General features: G+C 36.7%; 1 protein-coding gene across 3 annotated transcripts in view; it reads left to right on the top strand.

The window, feature by feature from the left end:
* The window catches only part of TBC1D5 (TBC1 domain family member 5), a 548,194-nt gene that overhangs the window by 129,164 nt on the left and 392,260 nt on the right, over window positions 1-26,770 (top strand). For 2 of the 3 annotated variants that reach the window (XM_032630465.1, XM_032630464.1), the window contains one exon: window positions 574-776. The exons of the other annotated variant lie outside the window; for it this stretch is intronic. The gene's annotated coding sequence lies outside the window, so the exon portion shown is untranslated. The remainder of the gene's footprint in view (window positions 1-573; window positions 777-26,770) is intronic. 3 annotated transcript variants of the gene reach the window in all.

A 26,770-nucleotide genomic window follows, 5' to 3' on the forward strand; every position in this document is an offset into this window, starting at 1 on the left:
TGAAGTATATTACTAAAGATGATAAATGTTTTTCTTTTTCTACAGGCAAAAAGGCTACGGAAATTAATTTTTAATTCACAAATAATATTTACTTGCCACACTGATACATCTGTATTCTAATTTTATGTTTTACTTATGCTTTGGAATTCATTTTCAGTGGAATTTTTTTCACATTTATTTGCAAATGTCAGATTTCCATTTTTTATTTTATGTGATTTTAATACTTGATATTAGTTTACTATTGTATTAGTAGTGTATTTCTTATTTGAACACTTATTTCATTTCAGTGAAACAAAGTGATAACAGGTGGTTTGTTTTATATTGAGGTGTTTTAGTTTTTTTTTTTTATTATAATGCTTTTTATTGGAGGCATTTTAAAGTGAGTTTCTTCTAGGAGCTAAAATAGATAATTGAAAGAGTGATTAAAGAGTAAGCTAATATTTGTCCCCTAAGAGCCAAAAATATTATGATATAAACCTTTTCAGCTTGCTTTTTGCATTGATGGCTTTGGTTTAGGGTTCCTTTGCTTAGGGAGAGGATATTTGAAGCTATTTTATTTATTTATTTTTCTAGGTATTTGCTGTTTTTCCTGCAGCTCAGTCGAGGGATAACTCAGCTGATTTCTATTTCTTGATTCTTTACTTCCGATTGGCCAACCAAGACTTTTATTTGGCAAACTCTGTCGTACAGAACCTGACATCATCTATGACCCATAACAAGAGCACGTGTTTTCAAGTGTCAGTTAGATTTGTGGATCAATAAAGTTTTCTTGAAAGGTAAGTGTATATTTATTCAAAACGTACATTTAAAAATTCAGTACTATCATCAGCTGTCTTAGTCTGTTTGGGCTTTTGTAACAAAAATCCCATAGACTGGGTGACTTATAAATAACAAAAATTTATTTTTCACTGTTTTGGAGGCTAGGAAGTCTAAGATAAAGGTGCCAGCAAATTTGGTGTCTGGTGAGGACCCACTGGTTCATAGATGGATGTCTTCTTGCTGTGTCTTCACTTGGTGGAAGGAATGAGAGAGCTCTCTAGGGTCTCTGTTTATAAGGGCACTAATCCCATTCATGAGGGCTCCACCCTCATGACCTAATCGCTTCCCAAAGGCCTCGCTCCTAATACCATTACACTTGGAATTAAGATTTCAGCATATGAGTTTTGGGGGGGTGATAAACATTCATTTCATAATAATACCCTCATTATAGTTACAGTAATGTGTTTTATATATTTGTGTACAAAAAATATGTGTGGGTGTGTATGTGTGTGTTTATATACTGCTGCCAGGTTTAGATTGCAGGCTCTTTAAGGGAATAATGTTGCCCTCTAGCACAGAGTTCCCTGATCAGTTTCTTTCCACTTATATATCTACCCACCAGTTTCCAATCTGTTCCTTTCCTTCATTGTTTTCCTTCTCTTTTAATTGAGCCTGCATGAGGGCTTTAAAAATACTTTCCCACCAGCAGACTTTTAGCACTTTTCTTACTGAATACTTTTTGTTCCATATTTCTTTTCCTTCCCTTTTCGTCTTTCCTTCTTTCCTACCTTCCTACCTCCTTACCTCCCAACATTCATTAAATTTGTTGGAGTTGTGAAATTAGAATGATTGAACTTAGCACTGAAGGTATCTCAGATAGGTAGCATTCACATTTTTTTTTAACCACAACCCATAGTAAGAAATAAATTTTATACTTATGAGCCATTTCCCACAGGTATAAATGCACAAATGAAACAAAGAAGAGTTAAAACCATTCTACCCTGGCTACCTTGAATGTATGCTGTGCTTATTCTATTACATTTTTGGGGGGTATATTTCATTTAATATATGCTGATACCCATAATTAAATTTACTTCCCTATCCAATAGTGGATCACCTTTGCAATTTCTGAAGTCATACTTTAGATCACTTGTATGTTTGCTCATGACTGACTTGTAGGGAAAATAAATGGAATCAGGCAGTTTGTTTTCTGTTTCAGTCAAGCTGCCTTTTCTTCTGCCTCCCCTGTGCTTCTCATTTCTGTCGATTCATTACAAGTTATCAAATAACTTGGAGAAAGAACTGTGTAACTGCTGGGAAATACTAGAGCACTTATAGGTTCTTCTGTAGTAACAACACAGATACCAAAGGTCATATCTCAAAATATAAAAGGAAGATAAATCTTTGATAGAATCATTCCTGTATAGTAAGGTATATATTTCTTTATTCTCTTCTTGTTCTTTCTGTCTATGTAAATTGTATGTGCATGCTAATGCTCTCAAATCATTCTTGGTTTAAAACATTTTAAACTTCCAAAGCCTTTTATATCAGCTTAGAATAACAGATTTTTCCCCAAAGTGGTCTATTCTAGTGCTCCTTCCCATTTCGTTTAACATTTTTATCCTTTTAATAAGTTGCAAACATTTAAAAATTGTGAATGTAATATATTTTATTAGAAAGTTTGGTATATACAGAAAAGTAAAAAGAAAATAAAAATTATCCCTAATCCAATGCAGCTAAAGCAGTTCTGAGAGGAAAGTTCATTGCCATAAACGCCTACGTTAAGAAAGGAAAGCTCAAGGTGTCCACTGTCATCACTTTTATTCAACATAGTTTTGGAAGTTCTAGCCTCAGGAGTCAGAGAAGAAAAAGAAATAAAAGGAATCCAAATTAGAAAGGAAGTAAAACTGTCACTGTTTGCAGATGACATGATCGTATACATAGGATATCCTAAAGACGCCACCAGAAAACTGCTAGAGCTCATCAGTGAATTTGGTAAAGTTGCAGGATACAAAATTAACGTACAGAAATCTGTTGCATTCCTATACACTAACAATGAACTATCAGAGAGAGAAATTAAGGAAACAATCCCATTTACCATCTCATCAAAAAGAGTAAAATACCTAGGAACAAACCTAACTAAGGAGGTAAAAGACCTGTACTCAGAAAACTATCAATATGAGATACTAATGAAAGAAATTGACAGCTACACAAACAGATGGAAAGATGTATCATGTTCTTGGATTGGAAGAATTAATATTGTTAAATGACGATACTACCACAGGCGATCTTACAGATTCAGTGCAGTCCCTATCAAAATACCAGTGGCATTTTTCACAGAACTAGAACAAATAATTTTAAAATTGGTATGGAAACACCAAAGACCCCAAATAGCCAAAGCAAATTTGAGAAAGAAGCAACGAGTTGGAGGAATCATGTGTCCTGACTTTAGACTGTACTACAAAGCTTTGATAATTAAAAAAGACTCATACATCAATGGAACAGAATAGAGAGCCCAGAAATAAACCCACGTACTTATGGTCAGTTAATCTACGACAAAGGAGGCACAAATATACTATGGAGAAAAGAGAGTCTCTTCAATAAGCGGTACTGGGAAAACTGGACAGCAACGTGTGAAAGAATGAAATTAGAACATTCTCTAATACCACATACAAAAATAAACTCAAAATGGATTAAAGACCTAAATGTAAGACTGGATATTATAAAACTCCTAGAGGAAAACATAGGCAGAACACTCTGACATAAATTGCAGCAATATTTTTTTGGATCCATCTCCTAAAGCAAAGGAAAGAAAAGCAAAAATCAACATACAGGATCTAATTAAGCTTAAAAGTTTTTGCACAGAAAAGGAAGCCATCAACGAAATGAAAAGACAACTTACTGAATGGGAGAAGATATTTGCAAATGACATGACCAATAATGGGTTAATATCCAACATATATACATAGCTCATACAACTCAACATCAAAAAAACAACCTGATTAGATAATGGGCAGATGAACTGAATATACATTTTTCCAAAGAGGAAATGCAGATGGCCAACAGGCACATGAAAAGATGCTCAACATCACTAATAATCAGGGAAATGCAAATCAAAACCACAATAAGGTATCATTTCACACCTGTCAGAGTGGCTGTCATCAAAAAGAACACAAATAACAAATGTTGGCAAAGATGTGGAGGAAAGGGAACCCTTGTACACTGTTGGTGAGAACGTAAATTTGTGCGAACACTGTGGAAAACAGTTTGGAGGTTTCTCAAAAAACTTAAAAAAAGAACTATCACATGGCTCAGCAGTTCCACTCCTGGGTGTGTATTTGAACAAAACAAAAACACTATATCAAAAAGATACATGCACCGAGTGTTCATTGCAACATTATTTACACTTGCCAGGGTATGGAAGCAACTCAAGTGTCCCTCAACATATGAATGGATAAAGAAGATATTTTGTGTGTGTGTATACACACACACACACACACACACACACACACACACACACACACACACTGGAATACTACTTAAAAAATGATAAAATTTTCCATTTGCAGCAACATGGATGGACTTGGAGGGCATTATGCTAAGTGAAGTAAGTCAGAGAAAGACAAATACTGTTAGGCACTACTTACATGTGGAATCTAAAAAATACAACAAAATTAGTGAATAAAACAAAAAAGAAGCAGACTCACAGATATAAAGAACAAACTAGTGTTTACCAGCTGGGAGAGGGAAGGGAGAAGGGGCAATATAGGGGTGAGGATAAAAAGGATTATTATAGGATTATATGAAATCATGTGTGTTAAACTTTTGAAAATTGTAAAGCACTATAAAAACTGAGGAATCTTTCATTCAACGGAAAAAAGAAAAAACACACACTTAAAAAAAAGGAAAAGAAAGCCTAAGTAAATAACCTAAAATTACATCTCAAGAAATGTAAAAAGAACAAACTAAGCATAAAATTAGTAGAAGAATAGAACAAAACAAAAAGCACAAATAAATGAAGTAGAGATTAAAATAACAGCAGAAAATATCAATGAAACCAAAGCTATTTTTTTTGAAAAACATAAAGTAGACAAAACTTTAGCTAGATATCCAAAGGGCAGGGTGGAAAAAAACTGGCATCACTGAAATACAGAGTTTCATAAGAAACTGCTGTGAAGTTATTCACCAACAAATTGGACAACCTAGAAGAAATGGTTGAATTTCTAGAAATATACAACCTATCAGTCATGAAGAAAGAGAAAATCTGAATAGTCCAATAGTAAGGAGACAGAATCAGTAATCCAAAACTTCCCAGCAAAGTCCTGTACCAGATGGCTTCACTGGTGAATTCTACCAAACATTTAAAGTAGAATTAATGTCAAACCTTCTCAAACTCTCCCCAAAAATAGAAGAGGAGGGAACACGTTTGTTTTATCAGGCGAGCATTACCCTGATACCAAAACCAGGCATGGACGCTACAAGAAAAGAAAATTACACACCAGTATTCCTGATGAACACAGATGCAGAAATCCTCAACAAACTATATTGAACCAAATTCAACAGCACATTAAAAGGATCACACACCATGATCAAGTGGGATGTTTTCCAGGGATACAAGTATGGTTCATTATCTACAAATCAATGTGATACACCACATTGATAAAATAAAGGATAAAAATCATGTGATCATCTCAGTAGATGCAGAAAGAGCATTTGACAAAATTCAACATCATGGTATGAACTTTCAACAAACTGGGTATAGAGGGAATATATTAATAACGACCACATATGAGAAACCCATAGCTAGCATCATACTTTATGGTGACAAGCTGAAAGCTTTTTCTCTAAGATCAGGAATATGACAAGAATGCCCCAAATTGTTGCCCCGCCCCCAACAAGAACCTGAGTGTTATTTTCTTGGGCTATTTATCAGGGTTGTTTTTTGCAGTGAGTAACCATGAGAAACAAGATGGTGTTTCCCATATTCAAAGAAGCAATCTCACCAGTTTTATTTGACATAGTCCTGGAAGTTCCAGCCAGAGCAATCAAACAACCGAAAACAAAAAACAAAGCAAAACAAAAGAACCCCCAAAGTATTCAGATCAGAAAGGAAGAAATAAAACAGAGGTATGATATTATATGTAGAAAACTCCACCAAAAAAACTGCCACAATTAATAAACATTCAGTAAATTTGCAGGATACACAATCAATATATAAAAATCTGTTGCATTTCTATACGCTAACAATGAACTATCAGAAAGAGAATTTAAGGAAACAGTCCCATTTACACTTGCATCAAAAAGAATAAAACTCAGGAATAACTTTAACCAAGGAGGTGAAAGATATGTATACTGAATATTTTAAGACATTGATGAAAGAAATTGAAGTAGACACAAATAAATAGAAAAATAGTCTGTGCTCATGGATTGGAAGAATTGATATTGTTAAAATGTTCATACTACCCAAAGCAATCTACAGATTCAATGAAATCTCTATCAGAAGCCCAATGGCATTTTTCACATAAATAGTAAAAGCTATCCTAAAATTTGTATGGAACCACAAAATACCCTGAATAGCCAAAGCACTCTTGAGAAAGAAGAACAAAGCTGAAGGCATCATACTTCTTGATTTCAAATTATATTACAAAGGTATGTAATCTAACCAGTATGGTATTAGCATAAAAACAGACATAGAGACTAATGGAAAAGAATTGCAAGCCCAGAAATAAACCACATGTAGATGGTCAATTAATTTATAGCAAAAGATCTAAGAATATTCACTAGGGAAAGGATAGTCTCTTTTAATAAACAGTGTTGGGAAAATTGGACAGCCACAGGCAAAACAACGAAATTGGACCGCTATCTTACACAGTACACAAAAATTAACTCCAGATAGATTAAAGACTTGAACAGAAAACCTTGACCATAAAAACTCCTAGAAGCAGATGTGGTAAGGTGCTTGACATTGGTCCTGGCAATGCTTTTTTGTTTTTTAAATTAGACACCAAAAGCAGAGGCAAAAAAAGCGTAAATTAGTAAGTGGGCAGGAGTACATCAAAGTAAAAAGCAACACAGTATACACTTTAAATATCTTACATTTTATTATATTGAGGTCAGTTGTACATCAGTAGAGCTGAAAAAATAAAAGATAAAAATAATGTAAAAAAGAAACAAGCAAAAAATCCCTACTCCTATCTTCTGGTGATGAACTGATGTAATAGATGAAAAATATAACATTTAAAAAAATTTTACTTGGATTTAACATAGGGGAAAAAATGAAATGAAACTTAAATGATTAGTGAATCTGAGATAAATGTTCCTTCAAAATCATAAATATTTGATCCAAAGAGCCTTCCAATATGAAAGAAGATTATGGAAATCTTTAAATACTCTGGAAATAAGAAAATATGAAAAGACTGATCTAAAAGTAGAGTATCTATTTTTTAGAATAATTTATTGAGGTGAAATTTATGTAACATAAAATTCAGTGAATAATTCAGTAGAACCCACCACCTCTCTCTAGTTACACACATTTCCATCACTCCAAGGTAGAACGCCTTACTTTTTAAACAGTTTCTCCTCATTCTGACCTCCTCCCAACTCCTGGTATCCATCAGTCTGTATTGTCTCTAAGGATTTATCTATTTTGAATATTTCATATAAATGGAATCATATAGTACGTGACCTTTTATGTCTGGCTTCTTTCACTTGTAGTACTGTTTTCAAGCTTCATCCATATTGTAGCATGTGTCAGTACTTTATGCATTTTCACAGCTGAGTAATATTCCATTGTATATATAATTGTTTGGTTTGCTTCCACCTTTTGGCTCTTGTGAGTAGTGCTTCTGTGGATTTAGGTGCACATGTTCTTATTTGAGCACCTGTTTTCAGTTCTGTTAGGTATATACCTAGGAGTATAATTGCTGCGTCATGTTGTAATTTTTTATTTACCTTTTTGAGGAACCACCAAGTTGTTTTCCACAGTGGCTGTAGCCTTTTATATTCCCACCAGCAATGTGTGAGGGTTCCAGTTTCTCCACATGTTGTCAAACTTGTTATTTTTCATTTTTTTTTTTTTTTTTTTTTTTTTTTTTTTTTGGCTCACAGGCCCAGCCACTCTGCGGCATGTGGGATCTTCCCGGACCAGGGCACGAACCCGTGTCCCCTGCATCGGCAGGCGGACTCTCAACCACTGCGCCACCAGGGAAGCCCCTTTCATTTTTTTGATAATCAGAATATGATAGTAATAAATGACTTTCAGCAAAGTAACATTGTAGAGGGGTGATTATATTCATTATTTCTAATGTAGTGATTATATATCAATTCAGAGTATCACTTAATTCTGTGTTCCGTGCAGAATTAACTGACCAGTAGAAATTGTTTTCCAGAACAAAAGATTTCTTAGTTTTCTTCATCTTCTCAAAAATACTGTATTTTGCTTCATATTTATACCATTTTTTTCCCCTGCATGTGTGTATAGTTCTTTGTTTTTACCAGAGTTTTAAATTACCATTCCTTTTGCTTAATGCTCATAGGAGGTCTGTGTCTCTCCATTTATGGATAGCACACCACAGGTGTACTTCTAGGCTTTAAAATGTATGATTTTAAATCACAAAATAAATTTTTGTTAGGTTACCTACTGTCTTGTTGAAGAAATACATCACTTAACCTGGACCTTCTGCTTTAGTATGGACCAGAGCCTCGTTGGCCTTTTGCGGAACTGTTACACTCAGATTTCTTTCCATTATATTTCTGGGTTAGTTCTAATGATTCTTGTGTCCCATTGTCACAATTTAAATAAATTTTCAGAAGGTTAAATGGTGAAAGATGAATTTTCTGAGTTATGCATATTAGATAATATTTTATTCTCACAGTTGATTGATAATTTATCTGGGTATATATTAGTATTTCTAGATTTAAAATAATTTTCCTCAGAACTTTGAAGACTTTGCTCAGTTTGTTTCTAACATCCATTATTCCTCCTGAGAAATTTGAAGCCAGTCTTACTCATTGAAGAGTTTTCTAGGAGATATTAACAGTGAAAACAAAATAGAGAAAAATGCATGATTTGATTATGCTTGCTTTTTAGGGTAGAGAGGTTGACAAGAAGCAAGATAAATAAGTAAAATATGTAGTCAGTTAGATAGTGAGGCTATAAAGGAAAATAAAGCAAGGAGGGGAGGATAGAGAGTTAATAGCATAGGGGGACTGATGGAAATTGTAAATAGGGTGGTCAGGGAGTACCTCCCTGAGAACGGAACACTTTAGTAAATGTCAGATGTAGGTGACGGAGTGAGTACCTCAAGCAGAGTGAACAAGTAGTACAAAGGCCCTGATGTAGGAATATTACTGATGTGTTCAAGGAACAACAGAGAGGTCAGTGTGGCTGCGGCAATGTGAGGAGAGAGTAGTAGGGATTAAATTAGAGAGATAACTGGGAATCTAGTCTTTTAGAGAGGTGCATTTGGCTTTTATTCTGAATGAGATGGGAAGTTATTGGCAAGTAAGTATCAACATCTGATGTATAGTTTAAAAGAATTACTCTGCCTGGTTGAGAAAGGATTGTAGAGGGAGCAAGGGTAGAAGCAGAGGGACCATGTAGAAGGTTAGAGGTGAGAGGTAATTGTGGTTTGAACAACAGGATTTGCTGATGGATTGGATTTGAGTTATGAGCGAAGGCGGGGAGTCAAATACGCCTCTGGTAGTGTTTTTGGTCTGAATAACTGGGAAGATAAGAGTTGTATTTAATGAAGAAGGGGAAGCTTATAAAAGGAGAAGGTCAGGGGTTTGGTTCTGGACATGCTAAGTTGAAGATATTTATTAGACATTTAAGTGGAGAGGTCAAGGAGACAGATACTATCCCAGAGTTCAGGGGAAAGGTCCGAGATGAAGGAAAAGCCGTGAAAGTTATCAATTGTGGATGGTATTTTTAAAGGGGTAATATTGACACAATCCAGTAGATGCAGCTAGAGACAACTGAAGGCCCCAACTTCGGGGCCCTTTACATCTAGAGGTCAGGAGAAGAGGAATTAGTTGAGGAGGCCAGGGAAGGAAAACCGAGCTAGGTAAAAGGAAAACTCCTTTGGCTTTCTAAATATCTGAAAGCTCAGGAAGCTAAGTGATGTAAATGTGCCAAGGAAGGGGAGTGATCATCCGTGGCACATGTTGCTGAAATGTGAAGCTTTACATGAGCTGTGAATTGATTTTTGGATTTAGCAGCAGGAGGTCATTGGTGACTTTGAGAAGAGCAGTTTCAGTGGAGGACAGAAGTCACACTGGAGTGGGTTCAGGGTGGAGTGGGAGGAGAAACATGTGGCAACTGAAGAGAGAAAGTTGGTCAAGAGACAATTTTTTTTTTTTTTGAGTAGAAGAGAAGCAGCATATATCAATATTGAGAATGCCCCAGTAAAGAGGAATAAACTGATGATACAGGAAAGCGTAGTGAATTGCTGAAGCAAGGCGCACAAGTGGAGAGACTGGCCTTAGGTAGGAGCATGGGTGGTTTATCCTTAATAATAGGAAGGCAGGCAGCACACACAGGCACAGATCCATCTGTAAAAGTCTTCGGTCAAGCTTTGTGTTACTTCCGGGATATGTCACATACCAGAAGCGTCACGACTAGCTGCCTCCCACTTCTTTAGGCTTGTCCTGTTCAGTTTACCGCTTTGTGATTTTTATTGTAGTAACGTAGATGAATGGTGGTTTCCAGTTTAGGAATTTTGTACTTTAAAAAATTCTGTTACTATAATGAAGACATACAACAAGCATTTATGAACGATGCACCTCTTGAAGTTTTTGAAAAATGTCAAATGTGTAAATATTTCTGGAGTATGTTCTAGAGAACCACCAAGCTACATTAGGTTCAGAAGCAGAAATGCTTTCTCACACCAGCCTCGGGCAGCTTGTGGTTCAAATTCACTTATCAGAAAAATGATAAATTACTTCGTGTCCTGGATTGCTTGAACAAGGATGAAATCATGAATGTAAAAATCTACGAATGCCTGGAGTCTGTTGTGCTCCTTCTGACTCATATTTCTCCCAGTCACCTCAGTGCAGGAGCACACTTGATAAATACGGGATACAGTGATAGCGTTAGAGTTCCAGCATTTTCTTCCTGGTGTAAGGTGATCCCTGGGATCACTCTCATGTGTTTCTGAAATGGAGTAATGTTGCTCTTCCTACCCATTCTTGCTCAAGTTCCCAGTTGTCGATAGTGATACGGCTTCCCCTCTGGCTGTTGTCTTGGGACATGATTCAAGCAGCATGTTTGCTGTGCTCCAGTAGTGTAGAGTTTAAGTTAGGAAGGATAACAGGTGGGAAAGGAATTAGGTGACCCTTGAACAAGACAGGTTTGAACTGCATAGGTCCATCTATACGTGGATTTTTTCAATATAAATATAGTAAGTACTGTAGTAGTACACGGTCCATGGTTGGTTGAATCTGCAAATGCCTAGCAACCTTGGATACAGACAGCCAACCGTAAATTATATTTGAACTAATCCCTGCATTATTCAAGGGTCAGTTGCAATTGTGAGACCAAAAAACTGACTAGCCTTGTGCTTACTTTTCCTCATAGCACCTCTAGTGGGTCCCTCTTGGGTTTAAATAACTAATTTTTATTCTTTGCAGACCCTGCCTTTTCCTAAAACCTGGCACAAGTTCCTTGGTCACTGGACTGGAAGACATTTTTGAGTAATATCTCCTTTATATCCATACATTCACTTGTCTTCCTAGGACACATTTACTGAGAGTCAGTATATTTGGTTTACTGTCAGTTTACTTAGTTTTCTGTCTTTGGAAGCACCAACTGTTATAGAGGTAATAATTAGAAATAAGATGACTTTGGCTTCTTATAACTTTATTCTGATTCCCTCTAAAGGCAGGGTCTAGCTTATTGCGTTCCCCTTTAAGCAAGAATGAAAGTTCTGTCCTTTTCTTTGGTATGTGCCCACATTATATCATGGTCTAACATGTGACATATAACTGTTACTTGTGGTGCGGCCACCCAGTACATCATGGGCTAACTCTGAGAAGGATCTTTGGCGAGTTTTCCTTTTTACAGGCAAATAGTCAAGGTGTCACCCGCCACTCCTTCACCATCTTCTTAGCTGATTCCCTGTTAAATAACTTTATTATTTAACGTCATTTAACTTGTCTCCTTCCCTGGGCTTCACATATACATTTCTCCAGTAAGCTGCCATTTTGTCATCTGGACTTGGCTTCTGTGTTTAGGTTGTTGACTTAAACCGGTTGCAGTGACTTTCCCTTTATAACACAGACTTGTTTTCAAAAATCCCAGCTATCTCATTCTGACACACTTGTGTTCCTTTGCAAGTTCCATCCGCAAACCTCCAAGTCCATCCTAATAGTTTTTCCAGGTTAAACAAAACAGTTAGCATCTCTGTGAGGTTTTATGCTAGTGGCATATTTTGAGTAACACTTAAGAATGGTTCTTCCTAAATATTTTTCATTGAATTAAAACATTTTAAGTGGAGACGATCTTTGGGAGTGTCAGGAGAAGGTGAAAGGGCGATGCTCTATTTATAGACTCTAAAATGTCATCAGCTTCCAGAGTAGAATCAATTTGAATTCATCTATTCATTTGGTCAACAAATATTTATTGACTGTTTACGCTATGGTGGGTACTGAGCTAACTCATAAATATGTCATTTTATGATGTTTTCCTTTTTAAATTGGATGACGTAAGGAGACTCAGTTTTCTTTTTCTTTTTTTTGGCCTAGTTCATTTTGAATTTTTCTAGGTTTTCAGTGTACATGCACCAGACATAACTCTCACTTTTTGATAATGGAGAAACAACCAACTCTAGATAATGAAATGTGGAAAATATGGAATCTGCTTCTCTTTCTCTCCCACTTACTCACTTTTACAAAGACTTATCGGACAGTGAACTTTATCACCACTTTCACCTCCGCTTCCTTGCGGTTCTGCTAGTCTCTGTGGTACCTGGTAGACCTGAAAGGAGCATCATGAACTGGAAGGGAGAAGTTAGATGAACACATAATTAGACAAATAGAAAAGGGGTCCGTTATACGTGAGAGGTCACTGTATTTCTATTTTATATAGAAGTGTGAAGTTTTTACTTTAGGTTATTCCCGTTTAGGAATACTTTAAAAGTAGGCCGTGAACAGCTAACCCATTTAAAGGGGATTTTTAAAATCTTTAATTTGTAACGATTTGACCATTACGATGCTAACATTTTAATATTGTGACAAAATAAGTTTTCTGCTATTAAAAATATGTTTTAAAAATTTTATAAATGCTTAAGAGTTACTTAATTTCTTCAGTGTGTAGGGAATATTGACTGAAGATATCTTGAAAGCCTAAATTACTTGGAATATATTTGAAACCTCTCTTCTCATGTACTTATCTTCAACATATTTTTCGGTCATTTATAGTATAGGCTTAAAGTTTGAAGTTTTACATTTTTAGTCTTATAAAGACTTATAAATATGTTTCTGTTAGTACTATTGGAACTAAATAATTTTATCCACATAATTGTCCTTCAGCTGTAGCTGTCTAGAATAAAATTTCTTGAAATAAGCAGTCATTTTCCATTTGAAATAACCATTTAGAAATGTTTTTCATCTGATAACATGTATTTTGTTCTTTATAAATAGCACAGGAATTGAAGTATTTATGTATCTAAGGGAGGTTATCAGCTCAAGTTCAATAGTATGTTTGACATTATTAGGCTGAGGATATTTTATAATTAAAAAAATAGGTTTATTATTACTTTTGTAAAATACGTGTACTTTTGTTATATCTTATGTGTTCATCTCATTTCCTATTGAAGTCACCAATTAAAAGGGAATTGTGTACCAGTGAGGTTCTAAAACCTTGACATTATTTTAATCTGATAACAAATGGGTTTAAGTTCATGTTCTTTCATTTGTTGGCAACAAATCTAAACCTGTATTTTTTGGATTTATGAGGATAAGTCCTGCTTTGGCAATCTTGTAGATCCTCAAGAGAATAGTTAAACAGTGATTAATCATTGTTTCTTCACTGAGTGTGCAGAAAAGAATGGAAAAGCTGCATTTCACACTTCTGAAGCAATTAATCCCCATGATCTTAGCCAGGTTTGTCTTGTAGATAAGTCGGGATACAAAACGCTACCTAATTTATCAATGTATGCATGCCATAAAGTATAAAACACACAATTTATTTCATATCATTTATAGTCAAATGTAAAAAAAGAGTGACTTTGCCATATCCAAGAGTGTTTCCTACATTACCTTCATATAAACTAAGTACCAGAGATTACAATGGGATTCCTGTTTATTGTGCACATCTGGCGCAGTCACTATGCATTTTCTCATTCACTTGCTGGCATTTTTAGTGATTGTGGCATAAATCACCTTGCTAATCAGAAACATAAGTGACGGGAAGTCATCTCCTTTTTTTGAACAATGGGAAAAAACATATGGCGTCTTAGACAGGACTTGGCTGTTATACTATTTATGTGGCATTATATTCTGTATTTAGAATTTCATATTAATTGCAGTGATTTGATTGAGGGCACTGAACACCCAGGGCTTGTGGTCAAAGTATTTGTTTTGTATCATTTTCATGACAAGTAAACAAAAAAGGGTAAAATGACATGCCTTGCATTAAAATTTTTTTAAAATAAAAACTACTCTGTGAACAGTTTTAAGATTAAGACAAATTGAAGAAAATGTATTTAAAAATGTGTGGATGTTTCTATAGATGCATAGTTATAGTAATTACAAGTTAGTTTTTAATTATACCTATTTCAAGTCACTGCATAGGTAAGAGTAAAAATGACTGTCCTCTAAGTGCTAAACTGTAATCGACAGTAGTTTGCTTTTCTGGAAGTACTATTATTTCAAGATGGGTTGCATTTTTGGATGAATTGTTGTATATTAGTTGGAACCATATACTGCATATACTACAGCTAAAAGAAATTTATATGTGCAACGCAGACTTTAAAGACCACCCTCAGTGAATTTGTTGCTGCTTGTTACAGAATGCTTAGTCTAAATTTGGAGGGGTTTTTTTCCTCAGTAGGTAACTTACTTCCCAAAAGGTAGTGAATATAATGGCCTTTTATACTTATTTGACTTTGTAATACTTACCTTTCTATCCCTCATCACTTTCCATTTTCTTACGTGGGGGGCAGGAAAAGATTTATTTTGAACATGCAAATTTCAAATGCAAATTTATTTGTTCAGAGAACGTTATGTGTTTTAAAGTTTGTTTTCTATATTACATTTGACTATAGATTAGTGAGGTCAATTTTTAAATAAATACACCAGAACCTGTTTATTCAAATGTGTGTTATTCCGTTTGAAATAGTCCCCTTGGGAAGATGTATACATAATCCATTAATCAAAGTATTTTAGCAATGCCTCTTTTTGAATTCAGTGGAATTGATGTGTAGCTGCTCAAAATGGATATTTTGAAGGGAGATAAGATTCATTTTGTGTATATATGTGCTAGTATTTTTGTTTAAAATCAATCAATCATAATGGCTTGTGCTGCAGCCTGTATATATCTTGTAGATAATTGGACTCTCTGAATAGAAATAGAGTTTTAAAAAACTGCCTGAATTTTAAATAAATGGTCATATTTATCCATTTTGTTTTAGAAGTCTTTTATGTTATCGTTTCAAGGACCACCTGCAGTAAGAGTCCACAAATTGAATAAATGCAACATAAGGAGAGGTTGTTTTCCCCCCGCCCTTTCGTTGCTTATTTCAAAACTGCAACCATCCAGATTCTCTAAGGGAATAGTGTGCTATTTTTTAAAATATATTTATAACTGAATTGAGGCCTTCTTTCTAGATTAAAATTATCCAGTGCTTAAAATTACCTGAAATCTACACCATACTGCCTCAATCCTTGTCCATTTTTATTTCCTTTATGCCTTCAAAGCCTCTTCCCTCTCCTTTTTTTTTTTTTTTTTTTTTTTTTTATGCGTTACGCGGGCCTCTCACTGTTGTGGCCTCTCCCGTTGCGGAGGACAGGCTCCGGACGCGCAGGCTCAGCGGCCATGGCTCACGGGCCCAGCCGCTCCGCGGCATGTGGGATCCTCCCAGACCGGGGCACGAACCCGTGTCCCCTGCATCGGCAGGCGGACTCTCAACCACTGCGCCACCAGGGAAGCCCATCCCTCTCCTTTTAAAGATCGAGCTGTACTTGTTGTAAAGATTAATTTTTAAAGCATAAAATTTAAAACACACATATGTATTTCCTTTTTCTTTACGAAAATATAAAAATTCTAGGACGACTGGTTGTTAAAATCCAAAAAATAGGCAATTTATGAGACGGCTAAAAGTATCAAAATAGATAAGGAAAAATAAGAAGCTCTATTTTTAGTGACTGAAGACTTTGGAATTTGTTAGTGTTGGAGCTTTGAGGAAAATTTTCTTTCATAAAATGCTTGTGGTAAAAAGTATATTATCCTGAAGTATTTGCTTATTCATCATGTTTATAAAACCAAGGATTTAATTTCTAAGTGTATATCAATTTTTGAATGAAATTGAACTACCAGTAATGTTGATGTTCACTGCACATTTCCTTTAAAATGTGCTTTTGTTTTCAGAGACCTTGCATTATGTTTTTTTTCCTCTAGTCCATTCTTTGTCTTATTTACATTCATACTTTATTGGTACAGATTACCCTCTAATGTAGAGTCTGAATCCAGTGTGGAACTTTCAAGAAAAGTTATTGTTCTTTCTTGCCTGTGTTCTCATGGCATAAAGAATGGATCCTCGGGCTTCCCTGGTGGAGCAGTGGTTGAGAGTCCGCCTGCCGATGCAGGGGACACGGGTTTGTGCCCCGGTCCAGGAGGATCCCACATGCCGCCGAGCGGCTAGGCCCGTGAGCCATGGCCGCTGAGCCTGCGCATCCGGAGCCTTTGCTCCGCAACGGGAGAGGCCACAACAGTGAGAGGCCCGCGTACCGCAAAAAAAAAAAAAAAAAAAAGGATCCTCCCATTGTAGGGATGACTCTCTGGTGATCCCCAGCCAGGCGGCTTCTTGCTTGCTCTCCTGTCACTGGCTGTTCTTTTCCCACCCTGGTGTCCGTCTGGAAATGCCTTTCGGAATGCCGACAGAGGAGGGATGCCTTCTACTGCCCGACGTGCTGCAGGGTGGGTGATGTGACGCTGCTGGCCTAATCATCCTGGAATTCAGATAAAAAGGGTAATTTGTGAAATATTTCCCCATAAGGGAGGCTTTCATTTGTCAGTGGGCAAGCTGCTTTGAGTGACACACATAATTCAGGAATTTTAATGTAAAGTTTTTAATGGAGTATATTAAGTATGAGAAACATGGAGCACGAAAGGGCAGTGCATGTTTCAATAGTTGTGTGTTTTGTTTTAGTGTTTAAGACTCCGTCTGTGCAGCATGTCCCCAGTGTGGCCCTTGCTTGTGTTCCTTGCAGGGGTTCAGCCACATCTGGGGCGTGGCTGGCCTGCCACTAGTCTTCGATGTATAGGAACAAAAGTGAAAATTTTTTAATGAAAAAATAAAGAGTAAAGAGCCAGACCTGGTGATGCCGTCTCAGCTGTTAGAGAAGGAGCATTTCTGAATTCAGCCTGGAGTCTGTTTTGCTTTCGGGTCTAGACCTCTCAGGCCTTGCATCAGAGACAGTGGAGATAGAAGGATACCTGGGCTGTAAGAAAAAGAGATTAAGAAAGAACAAGGAGAAATATAAGATGTTTGGGGACAAGTGGCATGGTCCTTGTACCCTCTAAACTTAGAGTCCAGTAGAAAGGCATTATTTCCCCTTTTTTTGCCACCATCCACTGAGTGACTGGCATTTTACGGACTGCACTGCACTGGCCCTGTTAGAAAGGTGGGGGAGGGGGGCTGGGTGACGGTGGTGCTGCTGGATAAAGCAGTGGCTAGCGCCCAGTGGAGGGGAAGCAGACTGTAGTGAATGGGGCCCTGTGGGTGACAGTCGCCACCGGTGATCAGCATTCCAGATCAGAGGCAGTACCTGGGTCGGGGAACAGATGAGGCCCACCCAAGCTTAGTTTGGAGGGAATGGAACCAGCAGACCTCAGATACCACCCAGAGAGGCACAAAGAGGGGTGAATGATAGTCGTGCCCTGGGAGGTGACTGTCAGCTGACTGGTCTGGCTCATGAACGCATGTGAGACACTTCAGGATGACTCCCAGAAATGTTCCAGGAACAAAAACATAGGAACCTGGAATCCTGCACCGTGAGTTGTATTAGTCAGAGTTCTCTAGGGAAACAGAACCAAAAGGATCTGTATGTATAAAATACAGGAATTGTCTCATGCAGCTTAGGTAATAAGTCCCCTGATCTGCCTGCGAGCTGAGGAACTAGGAAGACCTACGTTGTGTGATTCATGTTGAGTCTGAAGGCCTGAGAACTGGGGTGATGGCATGGGGAATAGGGGAGATGGACTAAATCCTGGTCCATGTCCAAATATCTCAGCCTAAGCTAAGGGCGCGAATTTGCCCTTCCTTCACCTATTGTTCTGTTTGGGCCTTGGGTATATTGGGTGATGCCCACTCACATTGGCTTCTTAAAAACTCAGTCTGCTTTAAATGCTAATCTCTTACGGAGACACTTAACACACACACCCAGAAACGATGTTTTATCAGCTACCTTGGCATCCCTTAGCCCAGTCAGGTTGACATATAAAATTAACTATCACAAGGGTAAAGACAAGAACCAGCAAGTGTGAGTTACATTTACTTTGTAAAATAATTTACAAATTTATTGAGATACTAAGGATCTTTTCTTCCTCCCTCCCTCCCTCCCTTCCTTCCACAAAACTTTTTGCTTAGTTACCTGTTACTGCAAACAGTATTCTAGGTGTTGGATCAACAAGTTAAAATATGATTCTTCCTTTAGGAGCTTGCAGTTTATAGGAGGGAGAATGGCAGTTAAAAAAATTAACATCTAGGGGGATGAGTGACATGATAGAGTCACGCATGGGAGATAGTGGACCACAGAAAAAAAGTACTTAAAGCATCTTGGAGGTAGGACTGGGGTAGAATCTGCCTGCTAATGCAGGGGACACGGGTTCGAGCCCTGGTCTGGGAAGATCCCACATGCCGCGGAGCAACTAGGCCCGTGAGCCACAACTACTGAGCCTGCGCGTCTGGAGCCTGTGCTCCGCAACAAGAGAGGCCGCGATAGTGAGAGGCCCGCGTACCGCGATGAAGAGAGGACCCCGCTTGCCACAACTAGAGAAAGCCCTCACACAGAAACGAAGACCCAACACAGTAAAAAATAAATAAATTAATTAATAAACTCCTACCCCAACATCTTCTTTAAAAAAAAAAAAAGTGTATTTGAGGAACTGCAAGCAGTTTAGGTTCACATGTTGGGTAATATTGACACCTGAGATTGTAAGGTATAAAATCTAGATTTTTGAAGAGTCTTGTGGATTATACTAAGAGTTTGGGCTTTTCTTCTTGGAGGAGAAAGAAGAGGAAGACAGATAGGGTAGGAAGAGCCTCGGATTGCAATGCTAGGTATTGTGACTTACTGAAGGAATTTAAGCCAAGGAGTGGTGTGATCGGATTTGAATTTTAGAAAAAGCATTTAGGTGACATTTAGGTATTTAAGTGAATTGGAGGGAGATCTGAAGAGCCAGGCTACTAGGTAGGAGACTACTGCAGGAGGACAGGGAAGAATTGAGACACTAGATTAAGTCAGAGTCAGGAGTAAGGGAGAAGGGACTAATTTAGGAGGTAGAATTGACTCGATTTAACAGGTGATTGATATGAGAGGGGCAAGAGGAAAATACAGGTATCTGGCTGTATCTTGGTGGTGTCTTTCCATAGATAGCGAGCACAAGAGCAACATTTTGAAGGGGAAGAGAATGACTTCTGTTTAGGCATATTGTTGATTAAAATCTGTGAGAAGATGAGACAGATTTGGAGCCAACGCTAGTGGAGAGATTTGTTTTTATAGGAGGAGGGTGAATTTTTTTTTTTTTTTTAACCGACAATCCCAGAAGTAGGAAATAGTGGATGCAACAGTTCAGGTCCTCCAGGAAGCAGATGCCAAGACAGAAATGGAAGTTTTAAGAAATTTATCAGGGGAAGCCCTTAGAAGGTAAGGGAGAAAGGGAGTGGGAGTGAGGAGGGAGAGCTTCAGACCTTAATGCAAGCCTGACACCTGTGATGAGAGAAGAGGAGGGAAGACAGGTAGGGGAAGAAGAGTCTCAGACACCCGTGCAGCTTTGAGAAGGTCCCAGCCAGACCAATGGTGCGGGGTGGTGGGCAGTGGGCAGAGCACATGCTGCCTGAGAGATGCCCTGTGTTGGGTGGGAATGGGCTCCCCTGGCATGCCTCTCTCTGGCATGCCTCTCTCTGGCATGAGCGCTGTGGTGGATCCAGAAGGTATGACAGTGGACGGCACTCCTTCCAGCAGGTTCTCTCTGAGTGGTGTACCTCCCTGACAGCCACAGCGCCTATGGGCGTGTTTTAGCTGGGTGGAAAGGTGGAAGGAATTCCTATTCATCCATTATTTCCTCTGCTTTCAGCAAATGGAGCAAATGGAGTGTAGAGTCAGAGAAGGCGACTGAGACTGAACAAGTGTTGGATGGTTTTCAGGAAAGACACAGCTGATAGGCATGGAGCAAGAGAGGACATTGTACTGGGAAAAGCTTAGTTGCAATAGTAGCTCAGATAGTCTAGTTCTGATAGGGAAGGAAGGGAAACTAGAAGGGGAAGAGGGGATTGAAATGAAATGAAGTCAAAGAACTAGGTGTTTCAGTGAGTTTGAAAGCACTTGTACTGAGTGAGGGACTAAGAGAGCTTAAGGTTAAAGGGAATTGTGGAGATACAGTGGTATATTCGTTTAGATTAATAACCAAACTCCAGGAAATACTGATGCATTTAAATTCCATCATGTGAATTGGGAGTAAAATTTTTACTGACAGAAAATGACAATTATGCATCATAGAACCACATTGTGGAATGTATACATCATAGAATTACATACCATGAGAAAGTGTAAAGATAACATAATTACTTGGCTTTAGTAGTGTAACTTTTCTGCAAAGTGGTTTCAAAGCCACTTGTATGTCAAGTTGCTGGATTAACTAAAGCTAACAGTTTTTTTCCCCCTAAAAACTTGGTTTTCTGTGAGTTTTTCAATGTATCTAGTAACCTTAGAAAATGTTTGTGTCTTTTTCTTTTCCTTTTTTTCTTTTTTTGCAAAAGAGAAACGAGTGAGCTCTCCTCTCCTGAAGGGTTTGTCTTTTTACCCGATAGACAATTTAGAGAAGTGACAAAACGTTCAAAGCATGTATAGCCAAACATTTCTTGAACTGAAAGCAATAAAGGTAAGATAACAGTTTTAAATACATACAAACAACTTTTCAGTAGCTGTCCTTTTGCAGAAGGAAATCAGGAGTGGCAACAAATAATTTAGGTAATTAAAATAATACAATAAGATGGATTGACAGAATGATGGACAGATAGACATTATAATAAAGCAAATGTACTCAAATGAATTGAAGATTCTAGGTGGGTGTTCATCTTTTCTGTATATTTGGAAATATTTGTAATAAGATGTTGAAAAACCAATATCATAGCGTCTGCAACTTTGAAACACTCAAGAAAGTGAGGGTCTGATGGATAGACAAGTAAAGTAAAATGTCAGTGTTAGAATCTAGGTGGTGAGTATATGAATGTTGACTGTAACATTCTTGTAAACTTTTCTGAATTTAAAAAATTTTCAGAGTAACATGTTGCAGGAAAAGTGTCATAAACAGAACAGTGTTTGGCATTAGAGATCTGAGTTCTGACTGTGTGACCTGAGACAGGATGGGGAAGAAGAGTTTCAGATAACAGTGCAACTTTGAGAAACATAACTCATCTCTGAGCTATAGTTTCCTCGTCTGTGGCTTCAAAAATTAGAAAATATTTCTGTCAAGCAACTGGCAAATGATAGTCAGGAAATGTGTCTGGTGATACCGAAGTAATAAGCTCCAAATTTAGGAATCATATCTTGGTTTTGGGTTAATATGTTTAGAATTTCTGGATATATGGGCATTTAATTATTTGATGAAACAGGGATGAGGTGAGAGGTCAAAGTGCAAATTATTATTATCAAGGCTGCTTAATTTCACACACATGCTGTCCGTGCGCCATGTTCAGAACCTGTATGTTTTCTGGCTTAGTCTCCAAGTTAATCAGAGCTTGAGCCCTGATTAACTGATGGGAAGTTAGAACCATCCTTAAACAAAGGATGGAATCTCTGACTTTCTAGTAACCTATCAAGGAAAACCTGACAGCCTTTAAAATTTTTTTCATTTTGTAAATTGCATAAATTCTCCAAAGAGGATTTACTGTATTCCTATCTTAGTTAGTAGTTCCATCTAAATATATGTATACCATACATCAGTATGAAGTTTTTTCAGTTACATTAATTTTTAAAGAATGTATAGTAAATGTAAATCATATTTACTGCCAAATATATATTTACATACATATTTATATACATATTTACTGCTTAATATTCAGTAGTAGCTTCTCCATTGATGACTTTCTTTTTCTTTTTATGTCTTATGAAAATCAGTCATTTCATTTCTTTGTAAGAAATAAACTTAGATTTCCGGTTTATTTGAACTTTGGCCTCAAGTGCATTTATAAAGTACAATCCTCTTGTTTTTTAATTTGTTCTGTTTCATATGCAGGGTGGATAAAAATGACTGAACTTTTTATATTTATGTAAATTTATTTAAAATTAAATTCAAATTTACTGCCATATGCCTCAAGGGCTAAACATAATATAGACTATTATAATCATTTATATAAATTGGTTTTAAAAACCAGTTCAATATGTTGAATCAATATGTCATGAATTTCATATCTATGTAGTTGTCATCCTAGTAAATTCCATGGCATGTACTTTTACAGCATACAGATTTTAAGTAAAATTGAATAGACTTTTCTAGCCTGTGTTATGGAGGAACTTCTGTTATCTTCCAGTTGACTGATTTAGTATTAGAAAAGAACTGTGCTACTTAAATGTGAATCAGCCGTATTTTGTATATCCATCAAATCTTTTTAGGACAGAGTTTTTATCTCTCAGCAGTATTTACTGGTTGTCCTTCATTTGCTATTCTTTGTGTGATACAGGATAACATGAAAATAAATATTCACTTCAAAGGATTGTTCAAAGACTGTCCTCGTTTGCTTTCTGTGGGTATTTGCCAGTCTGTGGCTGAAAATCATTATGAAACTTGAGGGGAATGACAAAGCATCTTTAAACTCATGTACATTTGTGTATTTAGTTAGTGTATTTTGTCAGAGGCTGAAAGTACATTTACTTATGTGTGTGTAGGGCAGATCTTTGATTTGTTTTCCAACTATAAAATTTACACAAACTATTCTTTAAAATATGTATGGGGCTTCCCTGGTGGGGCAGTGGTTAAGAATCCACCTGCCAATGCAGGGGACACAGGTTCGATCCCTGGTCTGCGAAGATCCCACATGCCACGGAACAACTGGGCCTGTGTGCCACAACTGCTGAGCCTGCGTGCCACAACTACTGAAGCCCGCATGCCTGGAGCCTGTGCTCCGCCACAAGAGAAGCCACTGCAATGAGAAGCCCGCACACCACAATGAAGAGAGGCCCCTGCTTACCTCAACTAGAGAAAGCCCGCGCATTGCAACAAAGACCCAACTCAGCCAAAAAAAAAAAAAAAAGTATGTATGTATGTATTATTTTATTAATTATTGAAGTATCGTTGATTTACAATATTATTGTTAGTTTCAGGTATACAAAATAGTAATTTGATATTTTTATGGATTATACTCCATACAAAAGTACTGTGAAATACTGAATATATCCCCTGTGCTATACATTACATCCTGTAACAAATCTGTGATATTTTTTGAAATTACAAAGGGTATCTTCATATTCAGATAATTAGGGATCCCTAATTATCTAGGAACTTCAAGTGTTCTATAATTTACACGAGTAAAATTTAAGCATGAGTACAGTTTTGGCAACTTTTGGAAGGAATAAATATAGGGAAATATTGGTAGACAAAACAGGCAAACTTATTCTTGAGCCAAAACCTAGAATAAGAGTTATGAATTACAAAATAGTAAATAGATTTCCTATTGTCAAAATAGAATAGAAGGTTCCTTTTCATTCTTTTTTTTTTTTTTTTTTTTTTTTGCGGTACGCGGGCCTCTCACTTTTGTGGCCTCTCCCGTTGCGGAACACAGGCCCCGGTCGCGCAGGCTCAGCGGCCATGGCTCACGGGCGCAGCCGCAACGCGGCATGTGGGATCTTCCCGGACCGGGGCAGGAACCCGCATCTCCTGCATCGGCAGGCAGACTCTCAACCACTGCGCCACCAGGGAAGCTCCCTTTTTTTTCTTATATGCAGATCTTTTTATGATTTAAATTTTAATTCACTTAAATTCTGGTGAAAATTTCAAATATAGGAAATTTAATGTAAGCAAGTGTTATATATTTTTCACTGGCCTTGAATGTTAAACAGTGCAGTATAGTACTGTTTCTATGTAAGTATAAAAATTAAGTAATTTTTATTATAAGCTAAGAGTTAAATGCTATTTAATGCTTAACAAAGAAATATTTAATGACCATGTTCTCTTTTCATAACCAAACTGTGTTGACCTGCCATTGTTTATGTTTATAAGGAATTAGAATAACTTATTTTTAAAAAAGAGTGATATACACATTTCTTTAGCGATTTGTCATTTTCTCTGTTTGCTCAACATAAAATGGCAATTTAGTGTATTTCTCACATCCTTGTAGAATTTGTTTTCTTAAACATGTGCTTGTTAGGGTCATTTGTTCTGAAATTTTTTCTTCCTACATTCAAAAATGAGTGAAAAATGTAGAAAAAGGTTCACCTTTAAGTTGTCGTCTTTCTAAATGCTTTCTAGAACATTATTACCAAAGTCTGCTAAATTCTATGAAGGAAAGAGGTAGGAAGCAAAGAATTAGTATCCCATCTTAACTCGTTATTTTGGTTCAGTAGGTCAGGGTCTTTAATTAACTTTGTGTAATCTTAGAATTTTATACCTGGATCCTTCTCATCCTTTAATATCTTCTGGCCTTTTATACTTGTGTGTGGTTTTTACCTTGTCAAATACAGGTATATTTTGTTTATTTAGACCAATTTCTAATTGTCTTCCGAAAGCATTGAAAGCTGAAGACTCTAATTTATTTTCAGTGTGTGTATTTACTGCTGTGCAGTATATACATTTTATATTTATGTCAGGAAAGGGTTGCAGAGGGGTGCTTTGGAACCACCTTTTCAGCTCTGAATAGCTATTGTGTACATATGGTAAGGTACTGCTGCTTAACAATTAGTAACTGCTTTGATGGAACTAAATTACATGTTTAAGTTCCCATCAGGAAGTCGCTTCACATATCTGTATTAATGTATTCAAGGCTCGAGAAGGAAAGTTAATTTTCCAGCTTAAATATTTAATTCAAGCTTAAAATTTAGTCTGTAATTAGAGCTCCCAAATGGCAGGAACATGGAGTATTTGTCCATTTTAATTAGATTGTTGTTTACCTATTAATTATATATCATATCTTGTCATATAGTTTTGATGGTAACAGATGGTGCTAGGAGTTAGTAAGGGTTTGAACAAAATAAGATTCCACATGATTTATTAAGTTGCACTTTATTAGTGAGTGGTCTGCTTTAGTCAGGGTATTCTCCTGAATAAGAACTGTGCAACATTTCACTAATTTTGATAATTATTCTTTTGTGGAAATGTTGAAGACGAAGTCTGAGGCGAATGATATCTGCTTAGAAACAAAATGGATTACTTTAGGATTCTTTTATTCTTAAAGAGTATGTATTGTCAGTAGTATAATTGGTATGAGGTTTAGTGCATTTTGCTAAGACAATGTCAGGGAATCAGAATTTTATTTATTGGTAAAAATGTAGATGTAGGGAATGTTTTATAGATATATGGTAATGATTTAGGGTATGAGAAATAATAGGGTGATGATTCAGTTATTTATTTCAAACACATACCTTCTCTGAGTATAGAATTTAACAGGAAGACAAGATTTTTTGTTTACAAAAATATCTAAGAGCAGACTCTGTCTCCTAGTGAAGTTGATCTACAGAATTTCCTTATTCAAAAAGTCAATGCCAGATCAGCTCGGTGCCTTGTGACCACCTAGAGGAGTGGGATAGGGAGGGTGGGAGGGAGACACAAGAGGGAGGGGATATAGGGATATATGTATACATATAGCTGATTCACTTTGTTATACAGTAGAAACTAACACACCATTGTAAAGAATTATACTCCAATAAAGATGTCAAAAAAAAAATAGTCGATACCAACTAAATAGAACAGCCTTCTAAGTTTGTTTATACAAGATTTTATTAATTTTTGTGTTACCAACTCAGCTTCCTAAGATGAATTAATTATACAAATGCATATATGCATGCATGTATGGAGAGAGACAGAAAAACAGAGAGGGTAGGAATAAAGGGGGGAAAAGACGGAAAAGAGGGAGGGTTTAAAATTTTAATCTTATACAGTTTGTTTGAAATTTATTCTAGTCCTTAATATCATTAACTTAAAGGTACATTTGGTTGCTATTTCTTAAAGTTCTTATGTCAGAAACCTTGGTCAGTGTTTTATAGCAAAAAGTAAATGGAAGGCCCAGCCCCACTTTTACTAATTTCAGTGTTTGCTCTGGAGGGGCTCCCTGATGTATATCAGATCTTCAAAATTATGGACTTCTGTTACCTATGTTACCTTCAGTAAGCAGCATTGTTTTTGGTTAGTTTTATTTTATCTTGTTTTTATATTTTAGTTTGTCTACACTTAAACCATGTCAGTTTTTAGAAATATATTTGTCTTTTGGTGTCATCACTAATTCTTTATGGCGGGGTGGTGTGTTAACACCAAGAGTATGATTCCACATGTTCACAGTAGACGGTTACAGATGTGTGTATAATACAGGACTCTTATAACGTATGAAATGCTCATGTAACTGAAATTATCACTTTAATGAGT

The sequence above is a fragment of the Phocoena sinus genome, chromosome 4 (genome assembly GCF_008692025.1).
Source record: "Phocoena sinus isolate mPhoSin1 chromosome 4, mPhoSin1.pri, whole genome shotgun sequence".
Classification (NCBI taxonomy): Eukaryota; Metazoa; Chordata; class Mammalia; order Artiodactyla; family Phocoenidae; genus Phocoena; species Phocoena sinus.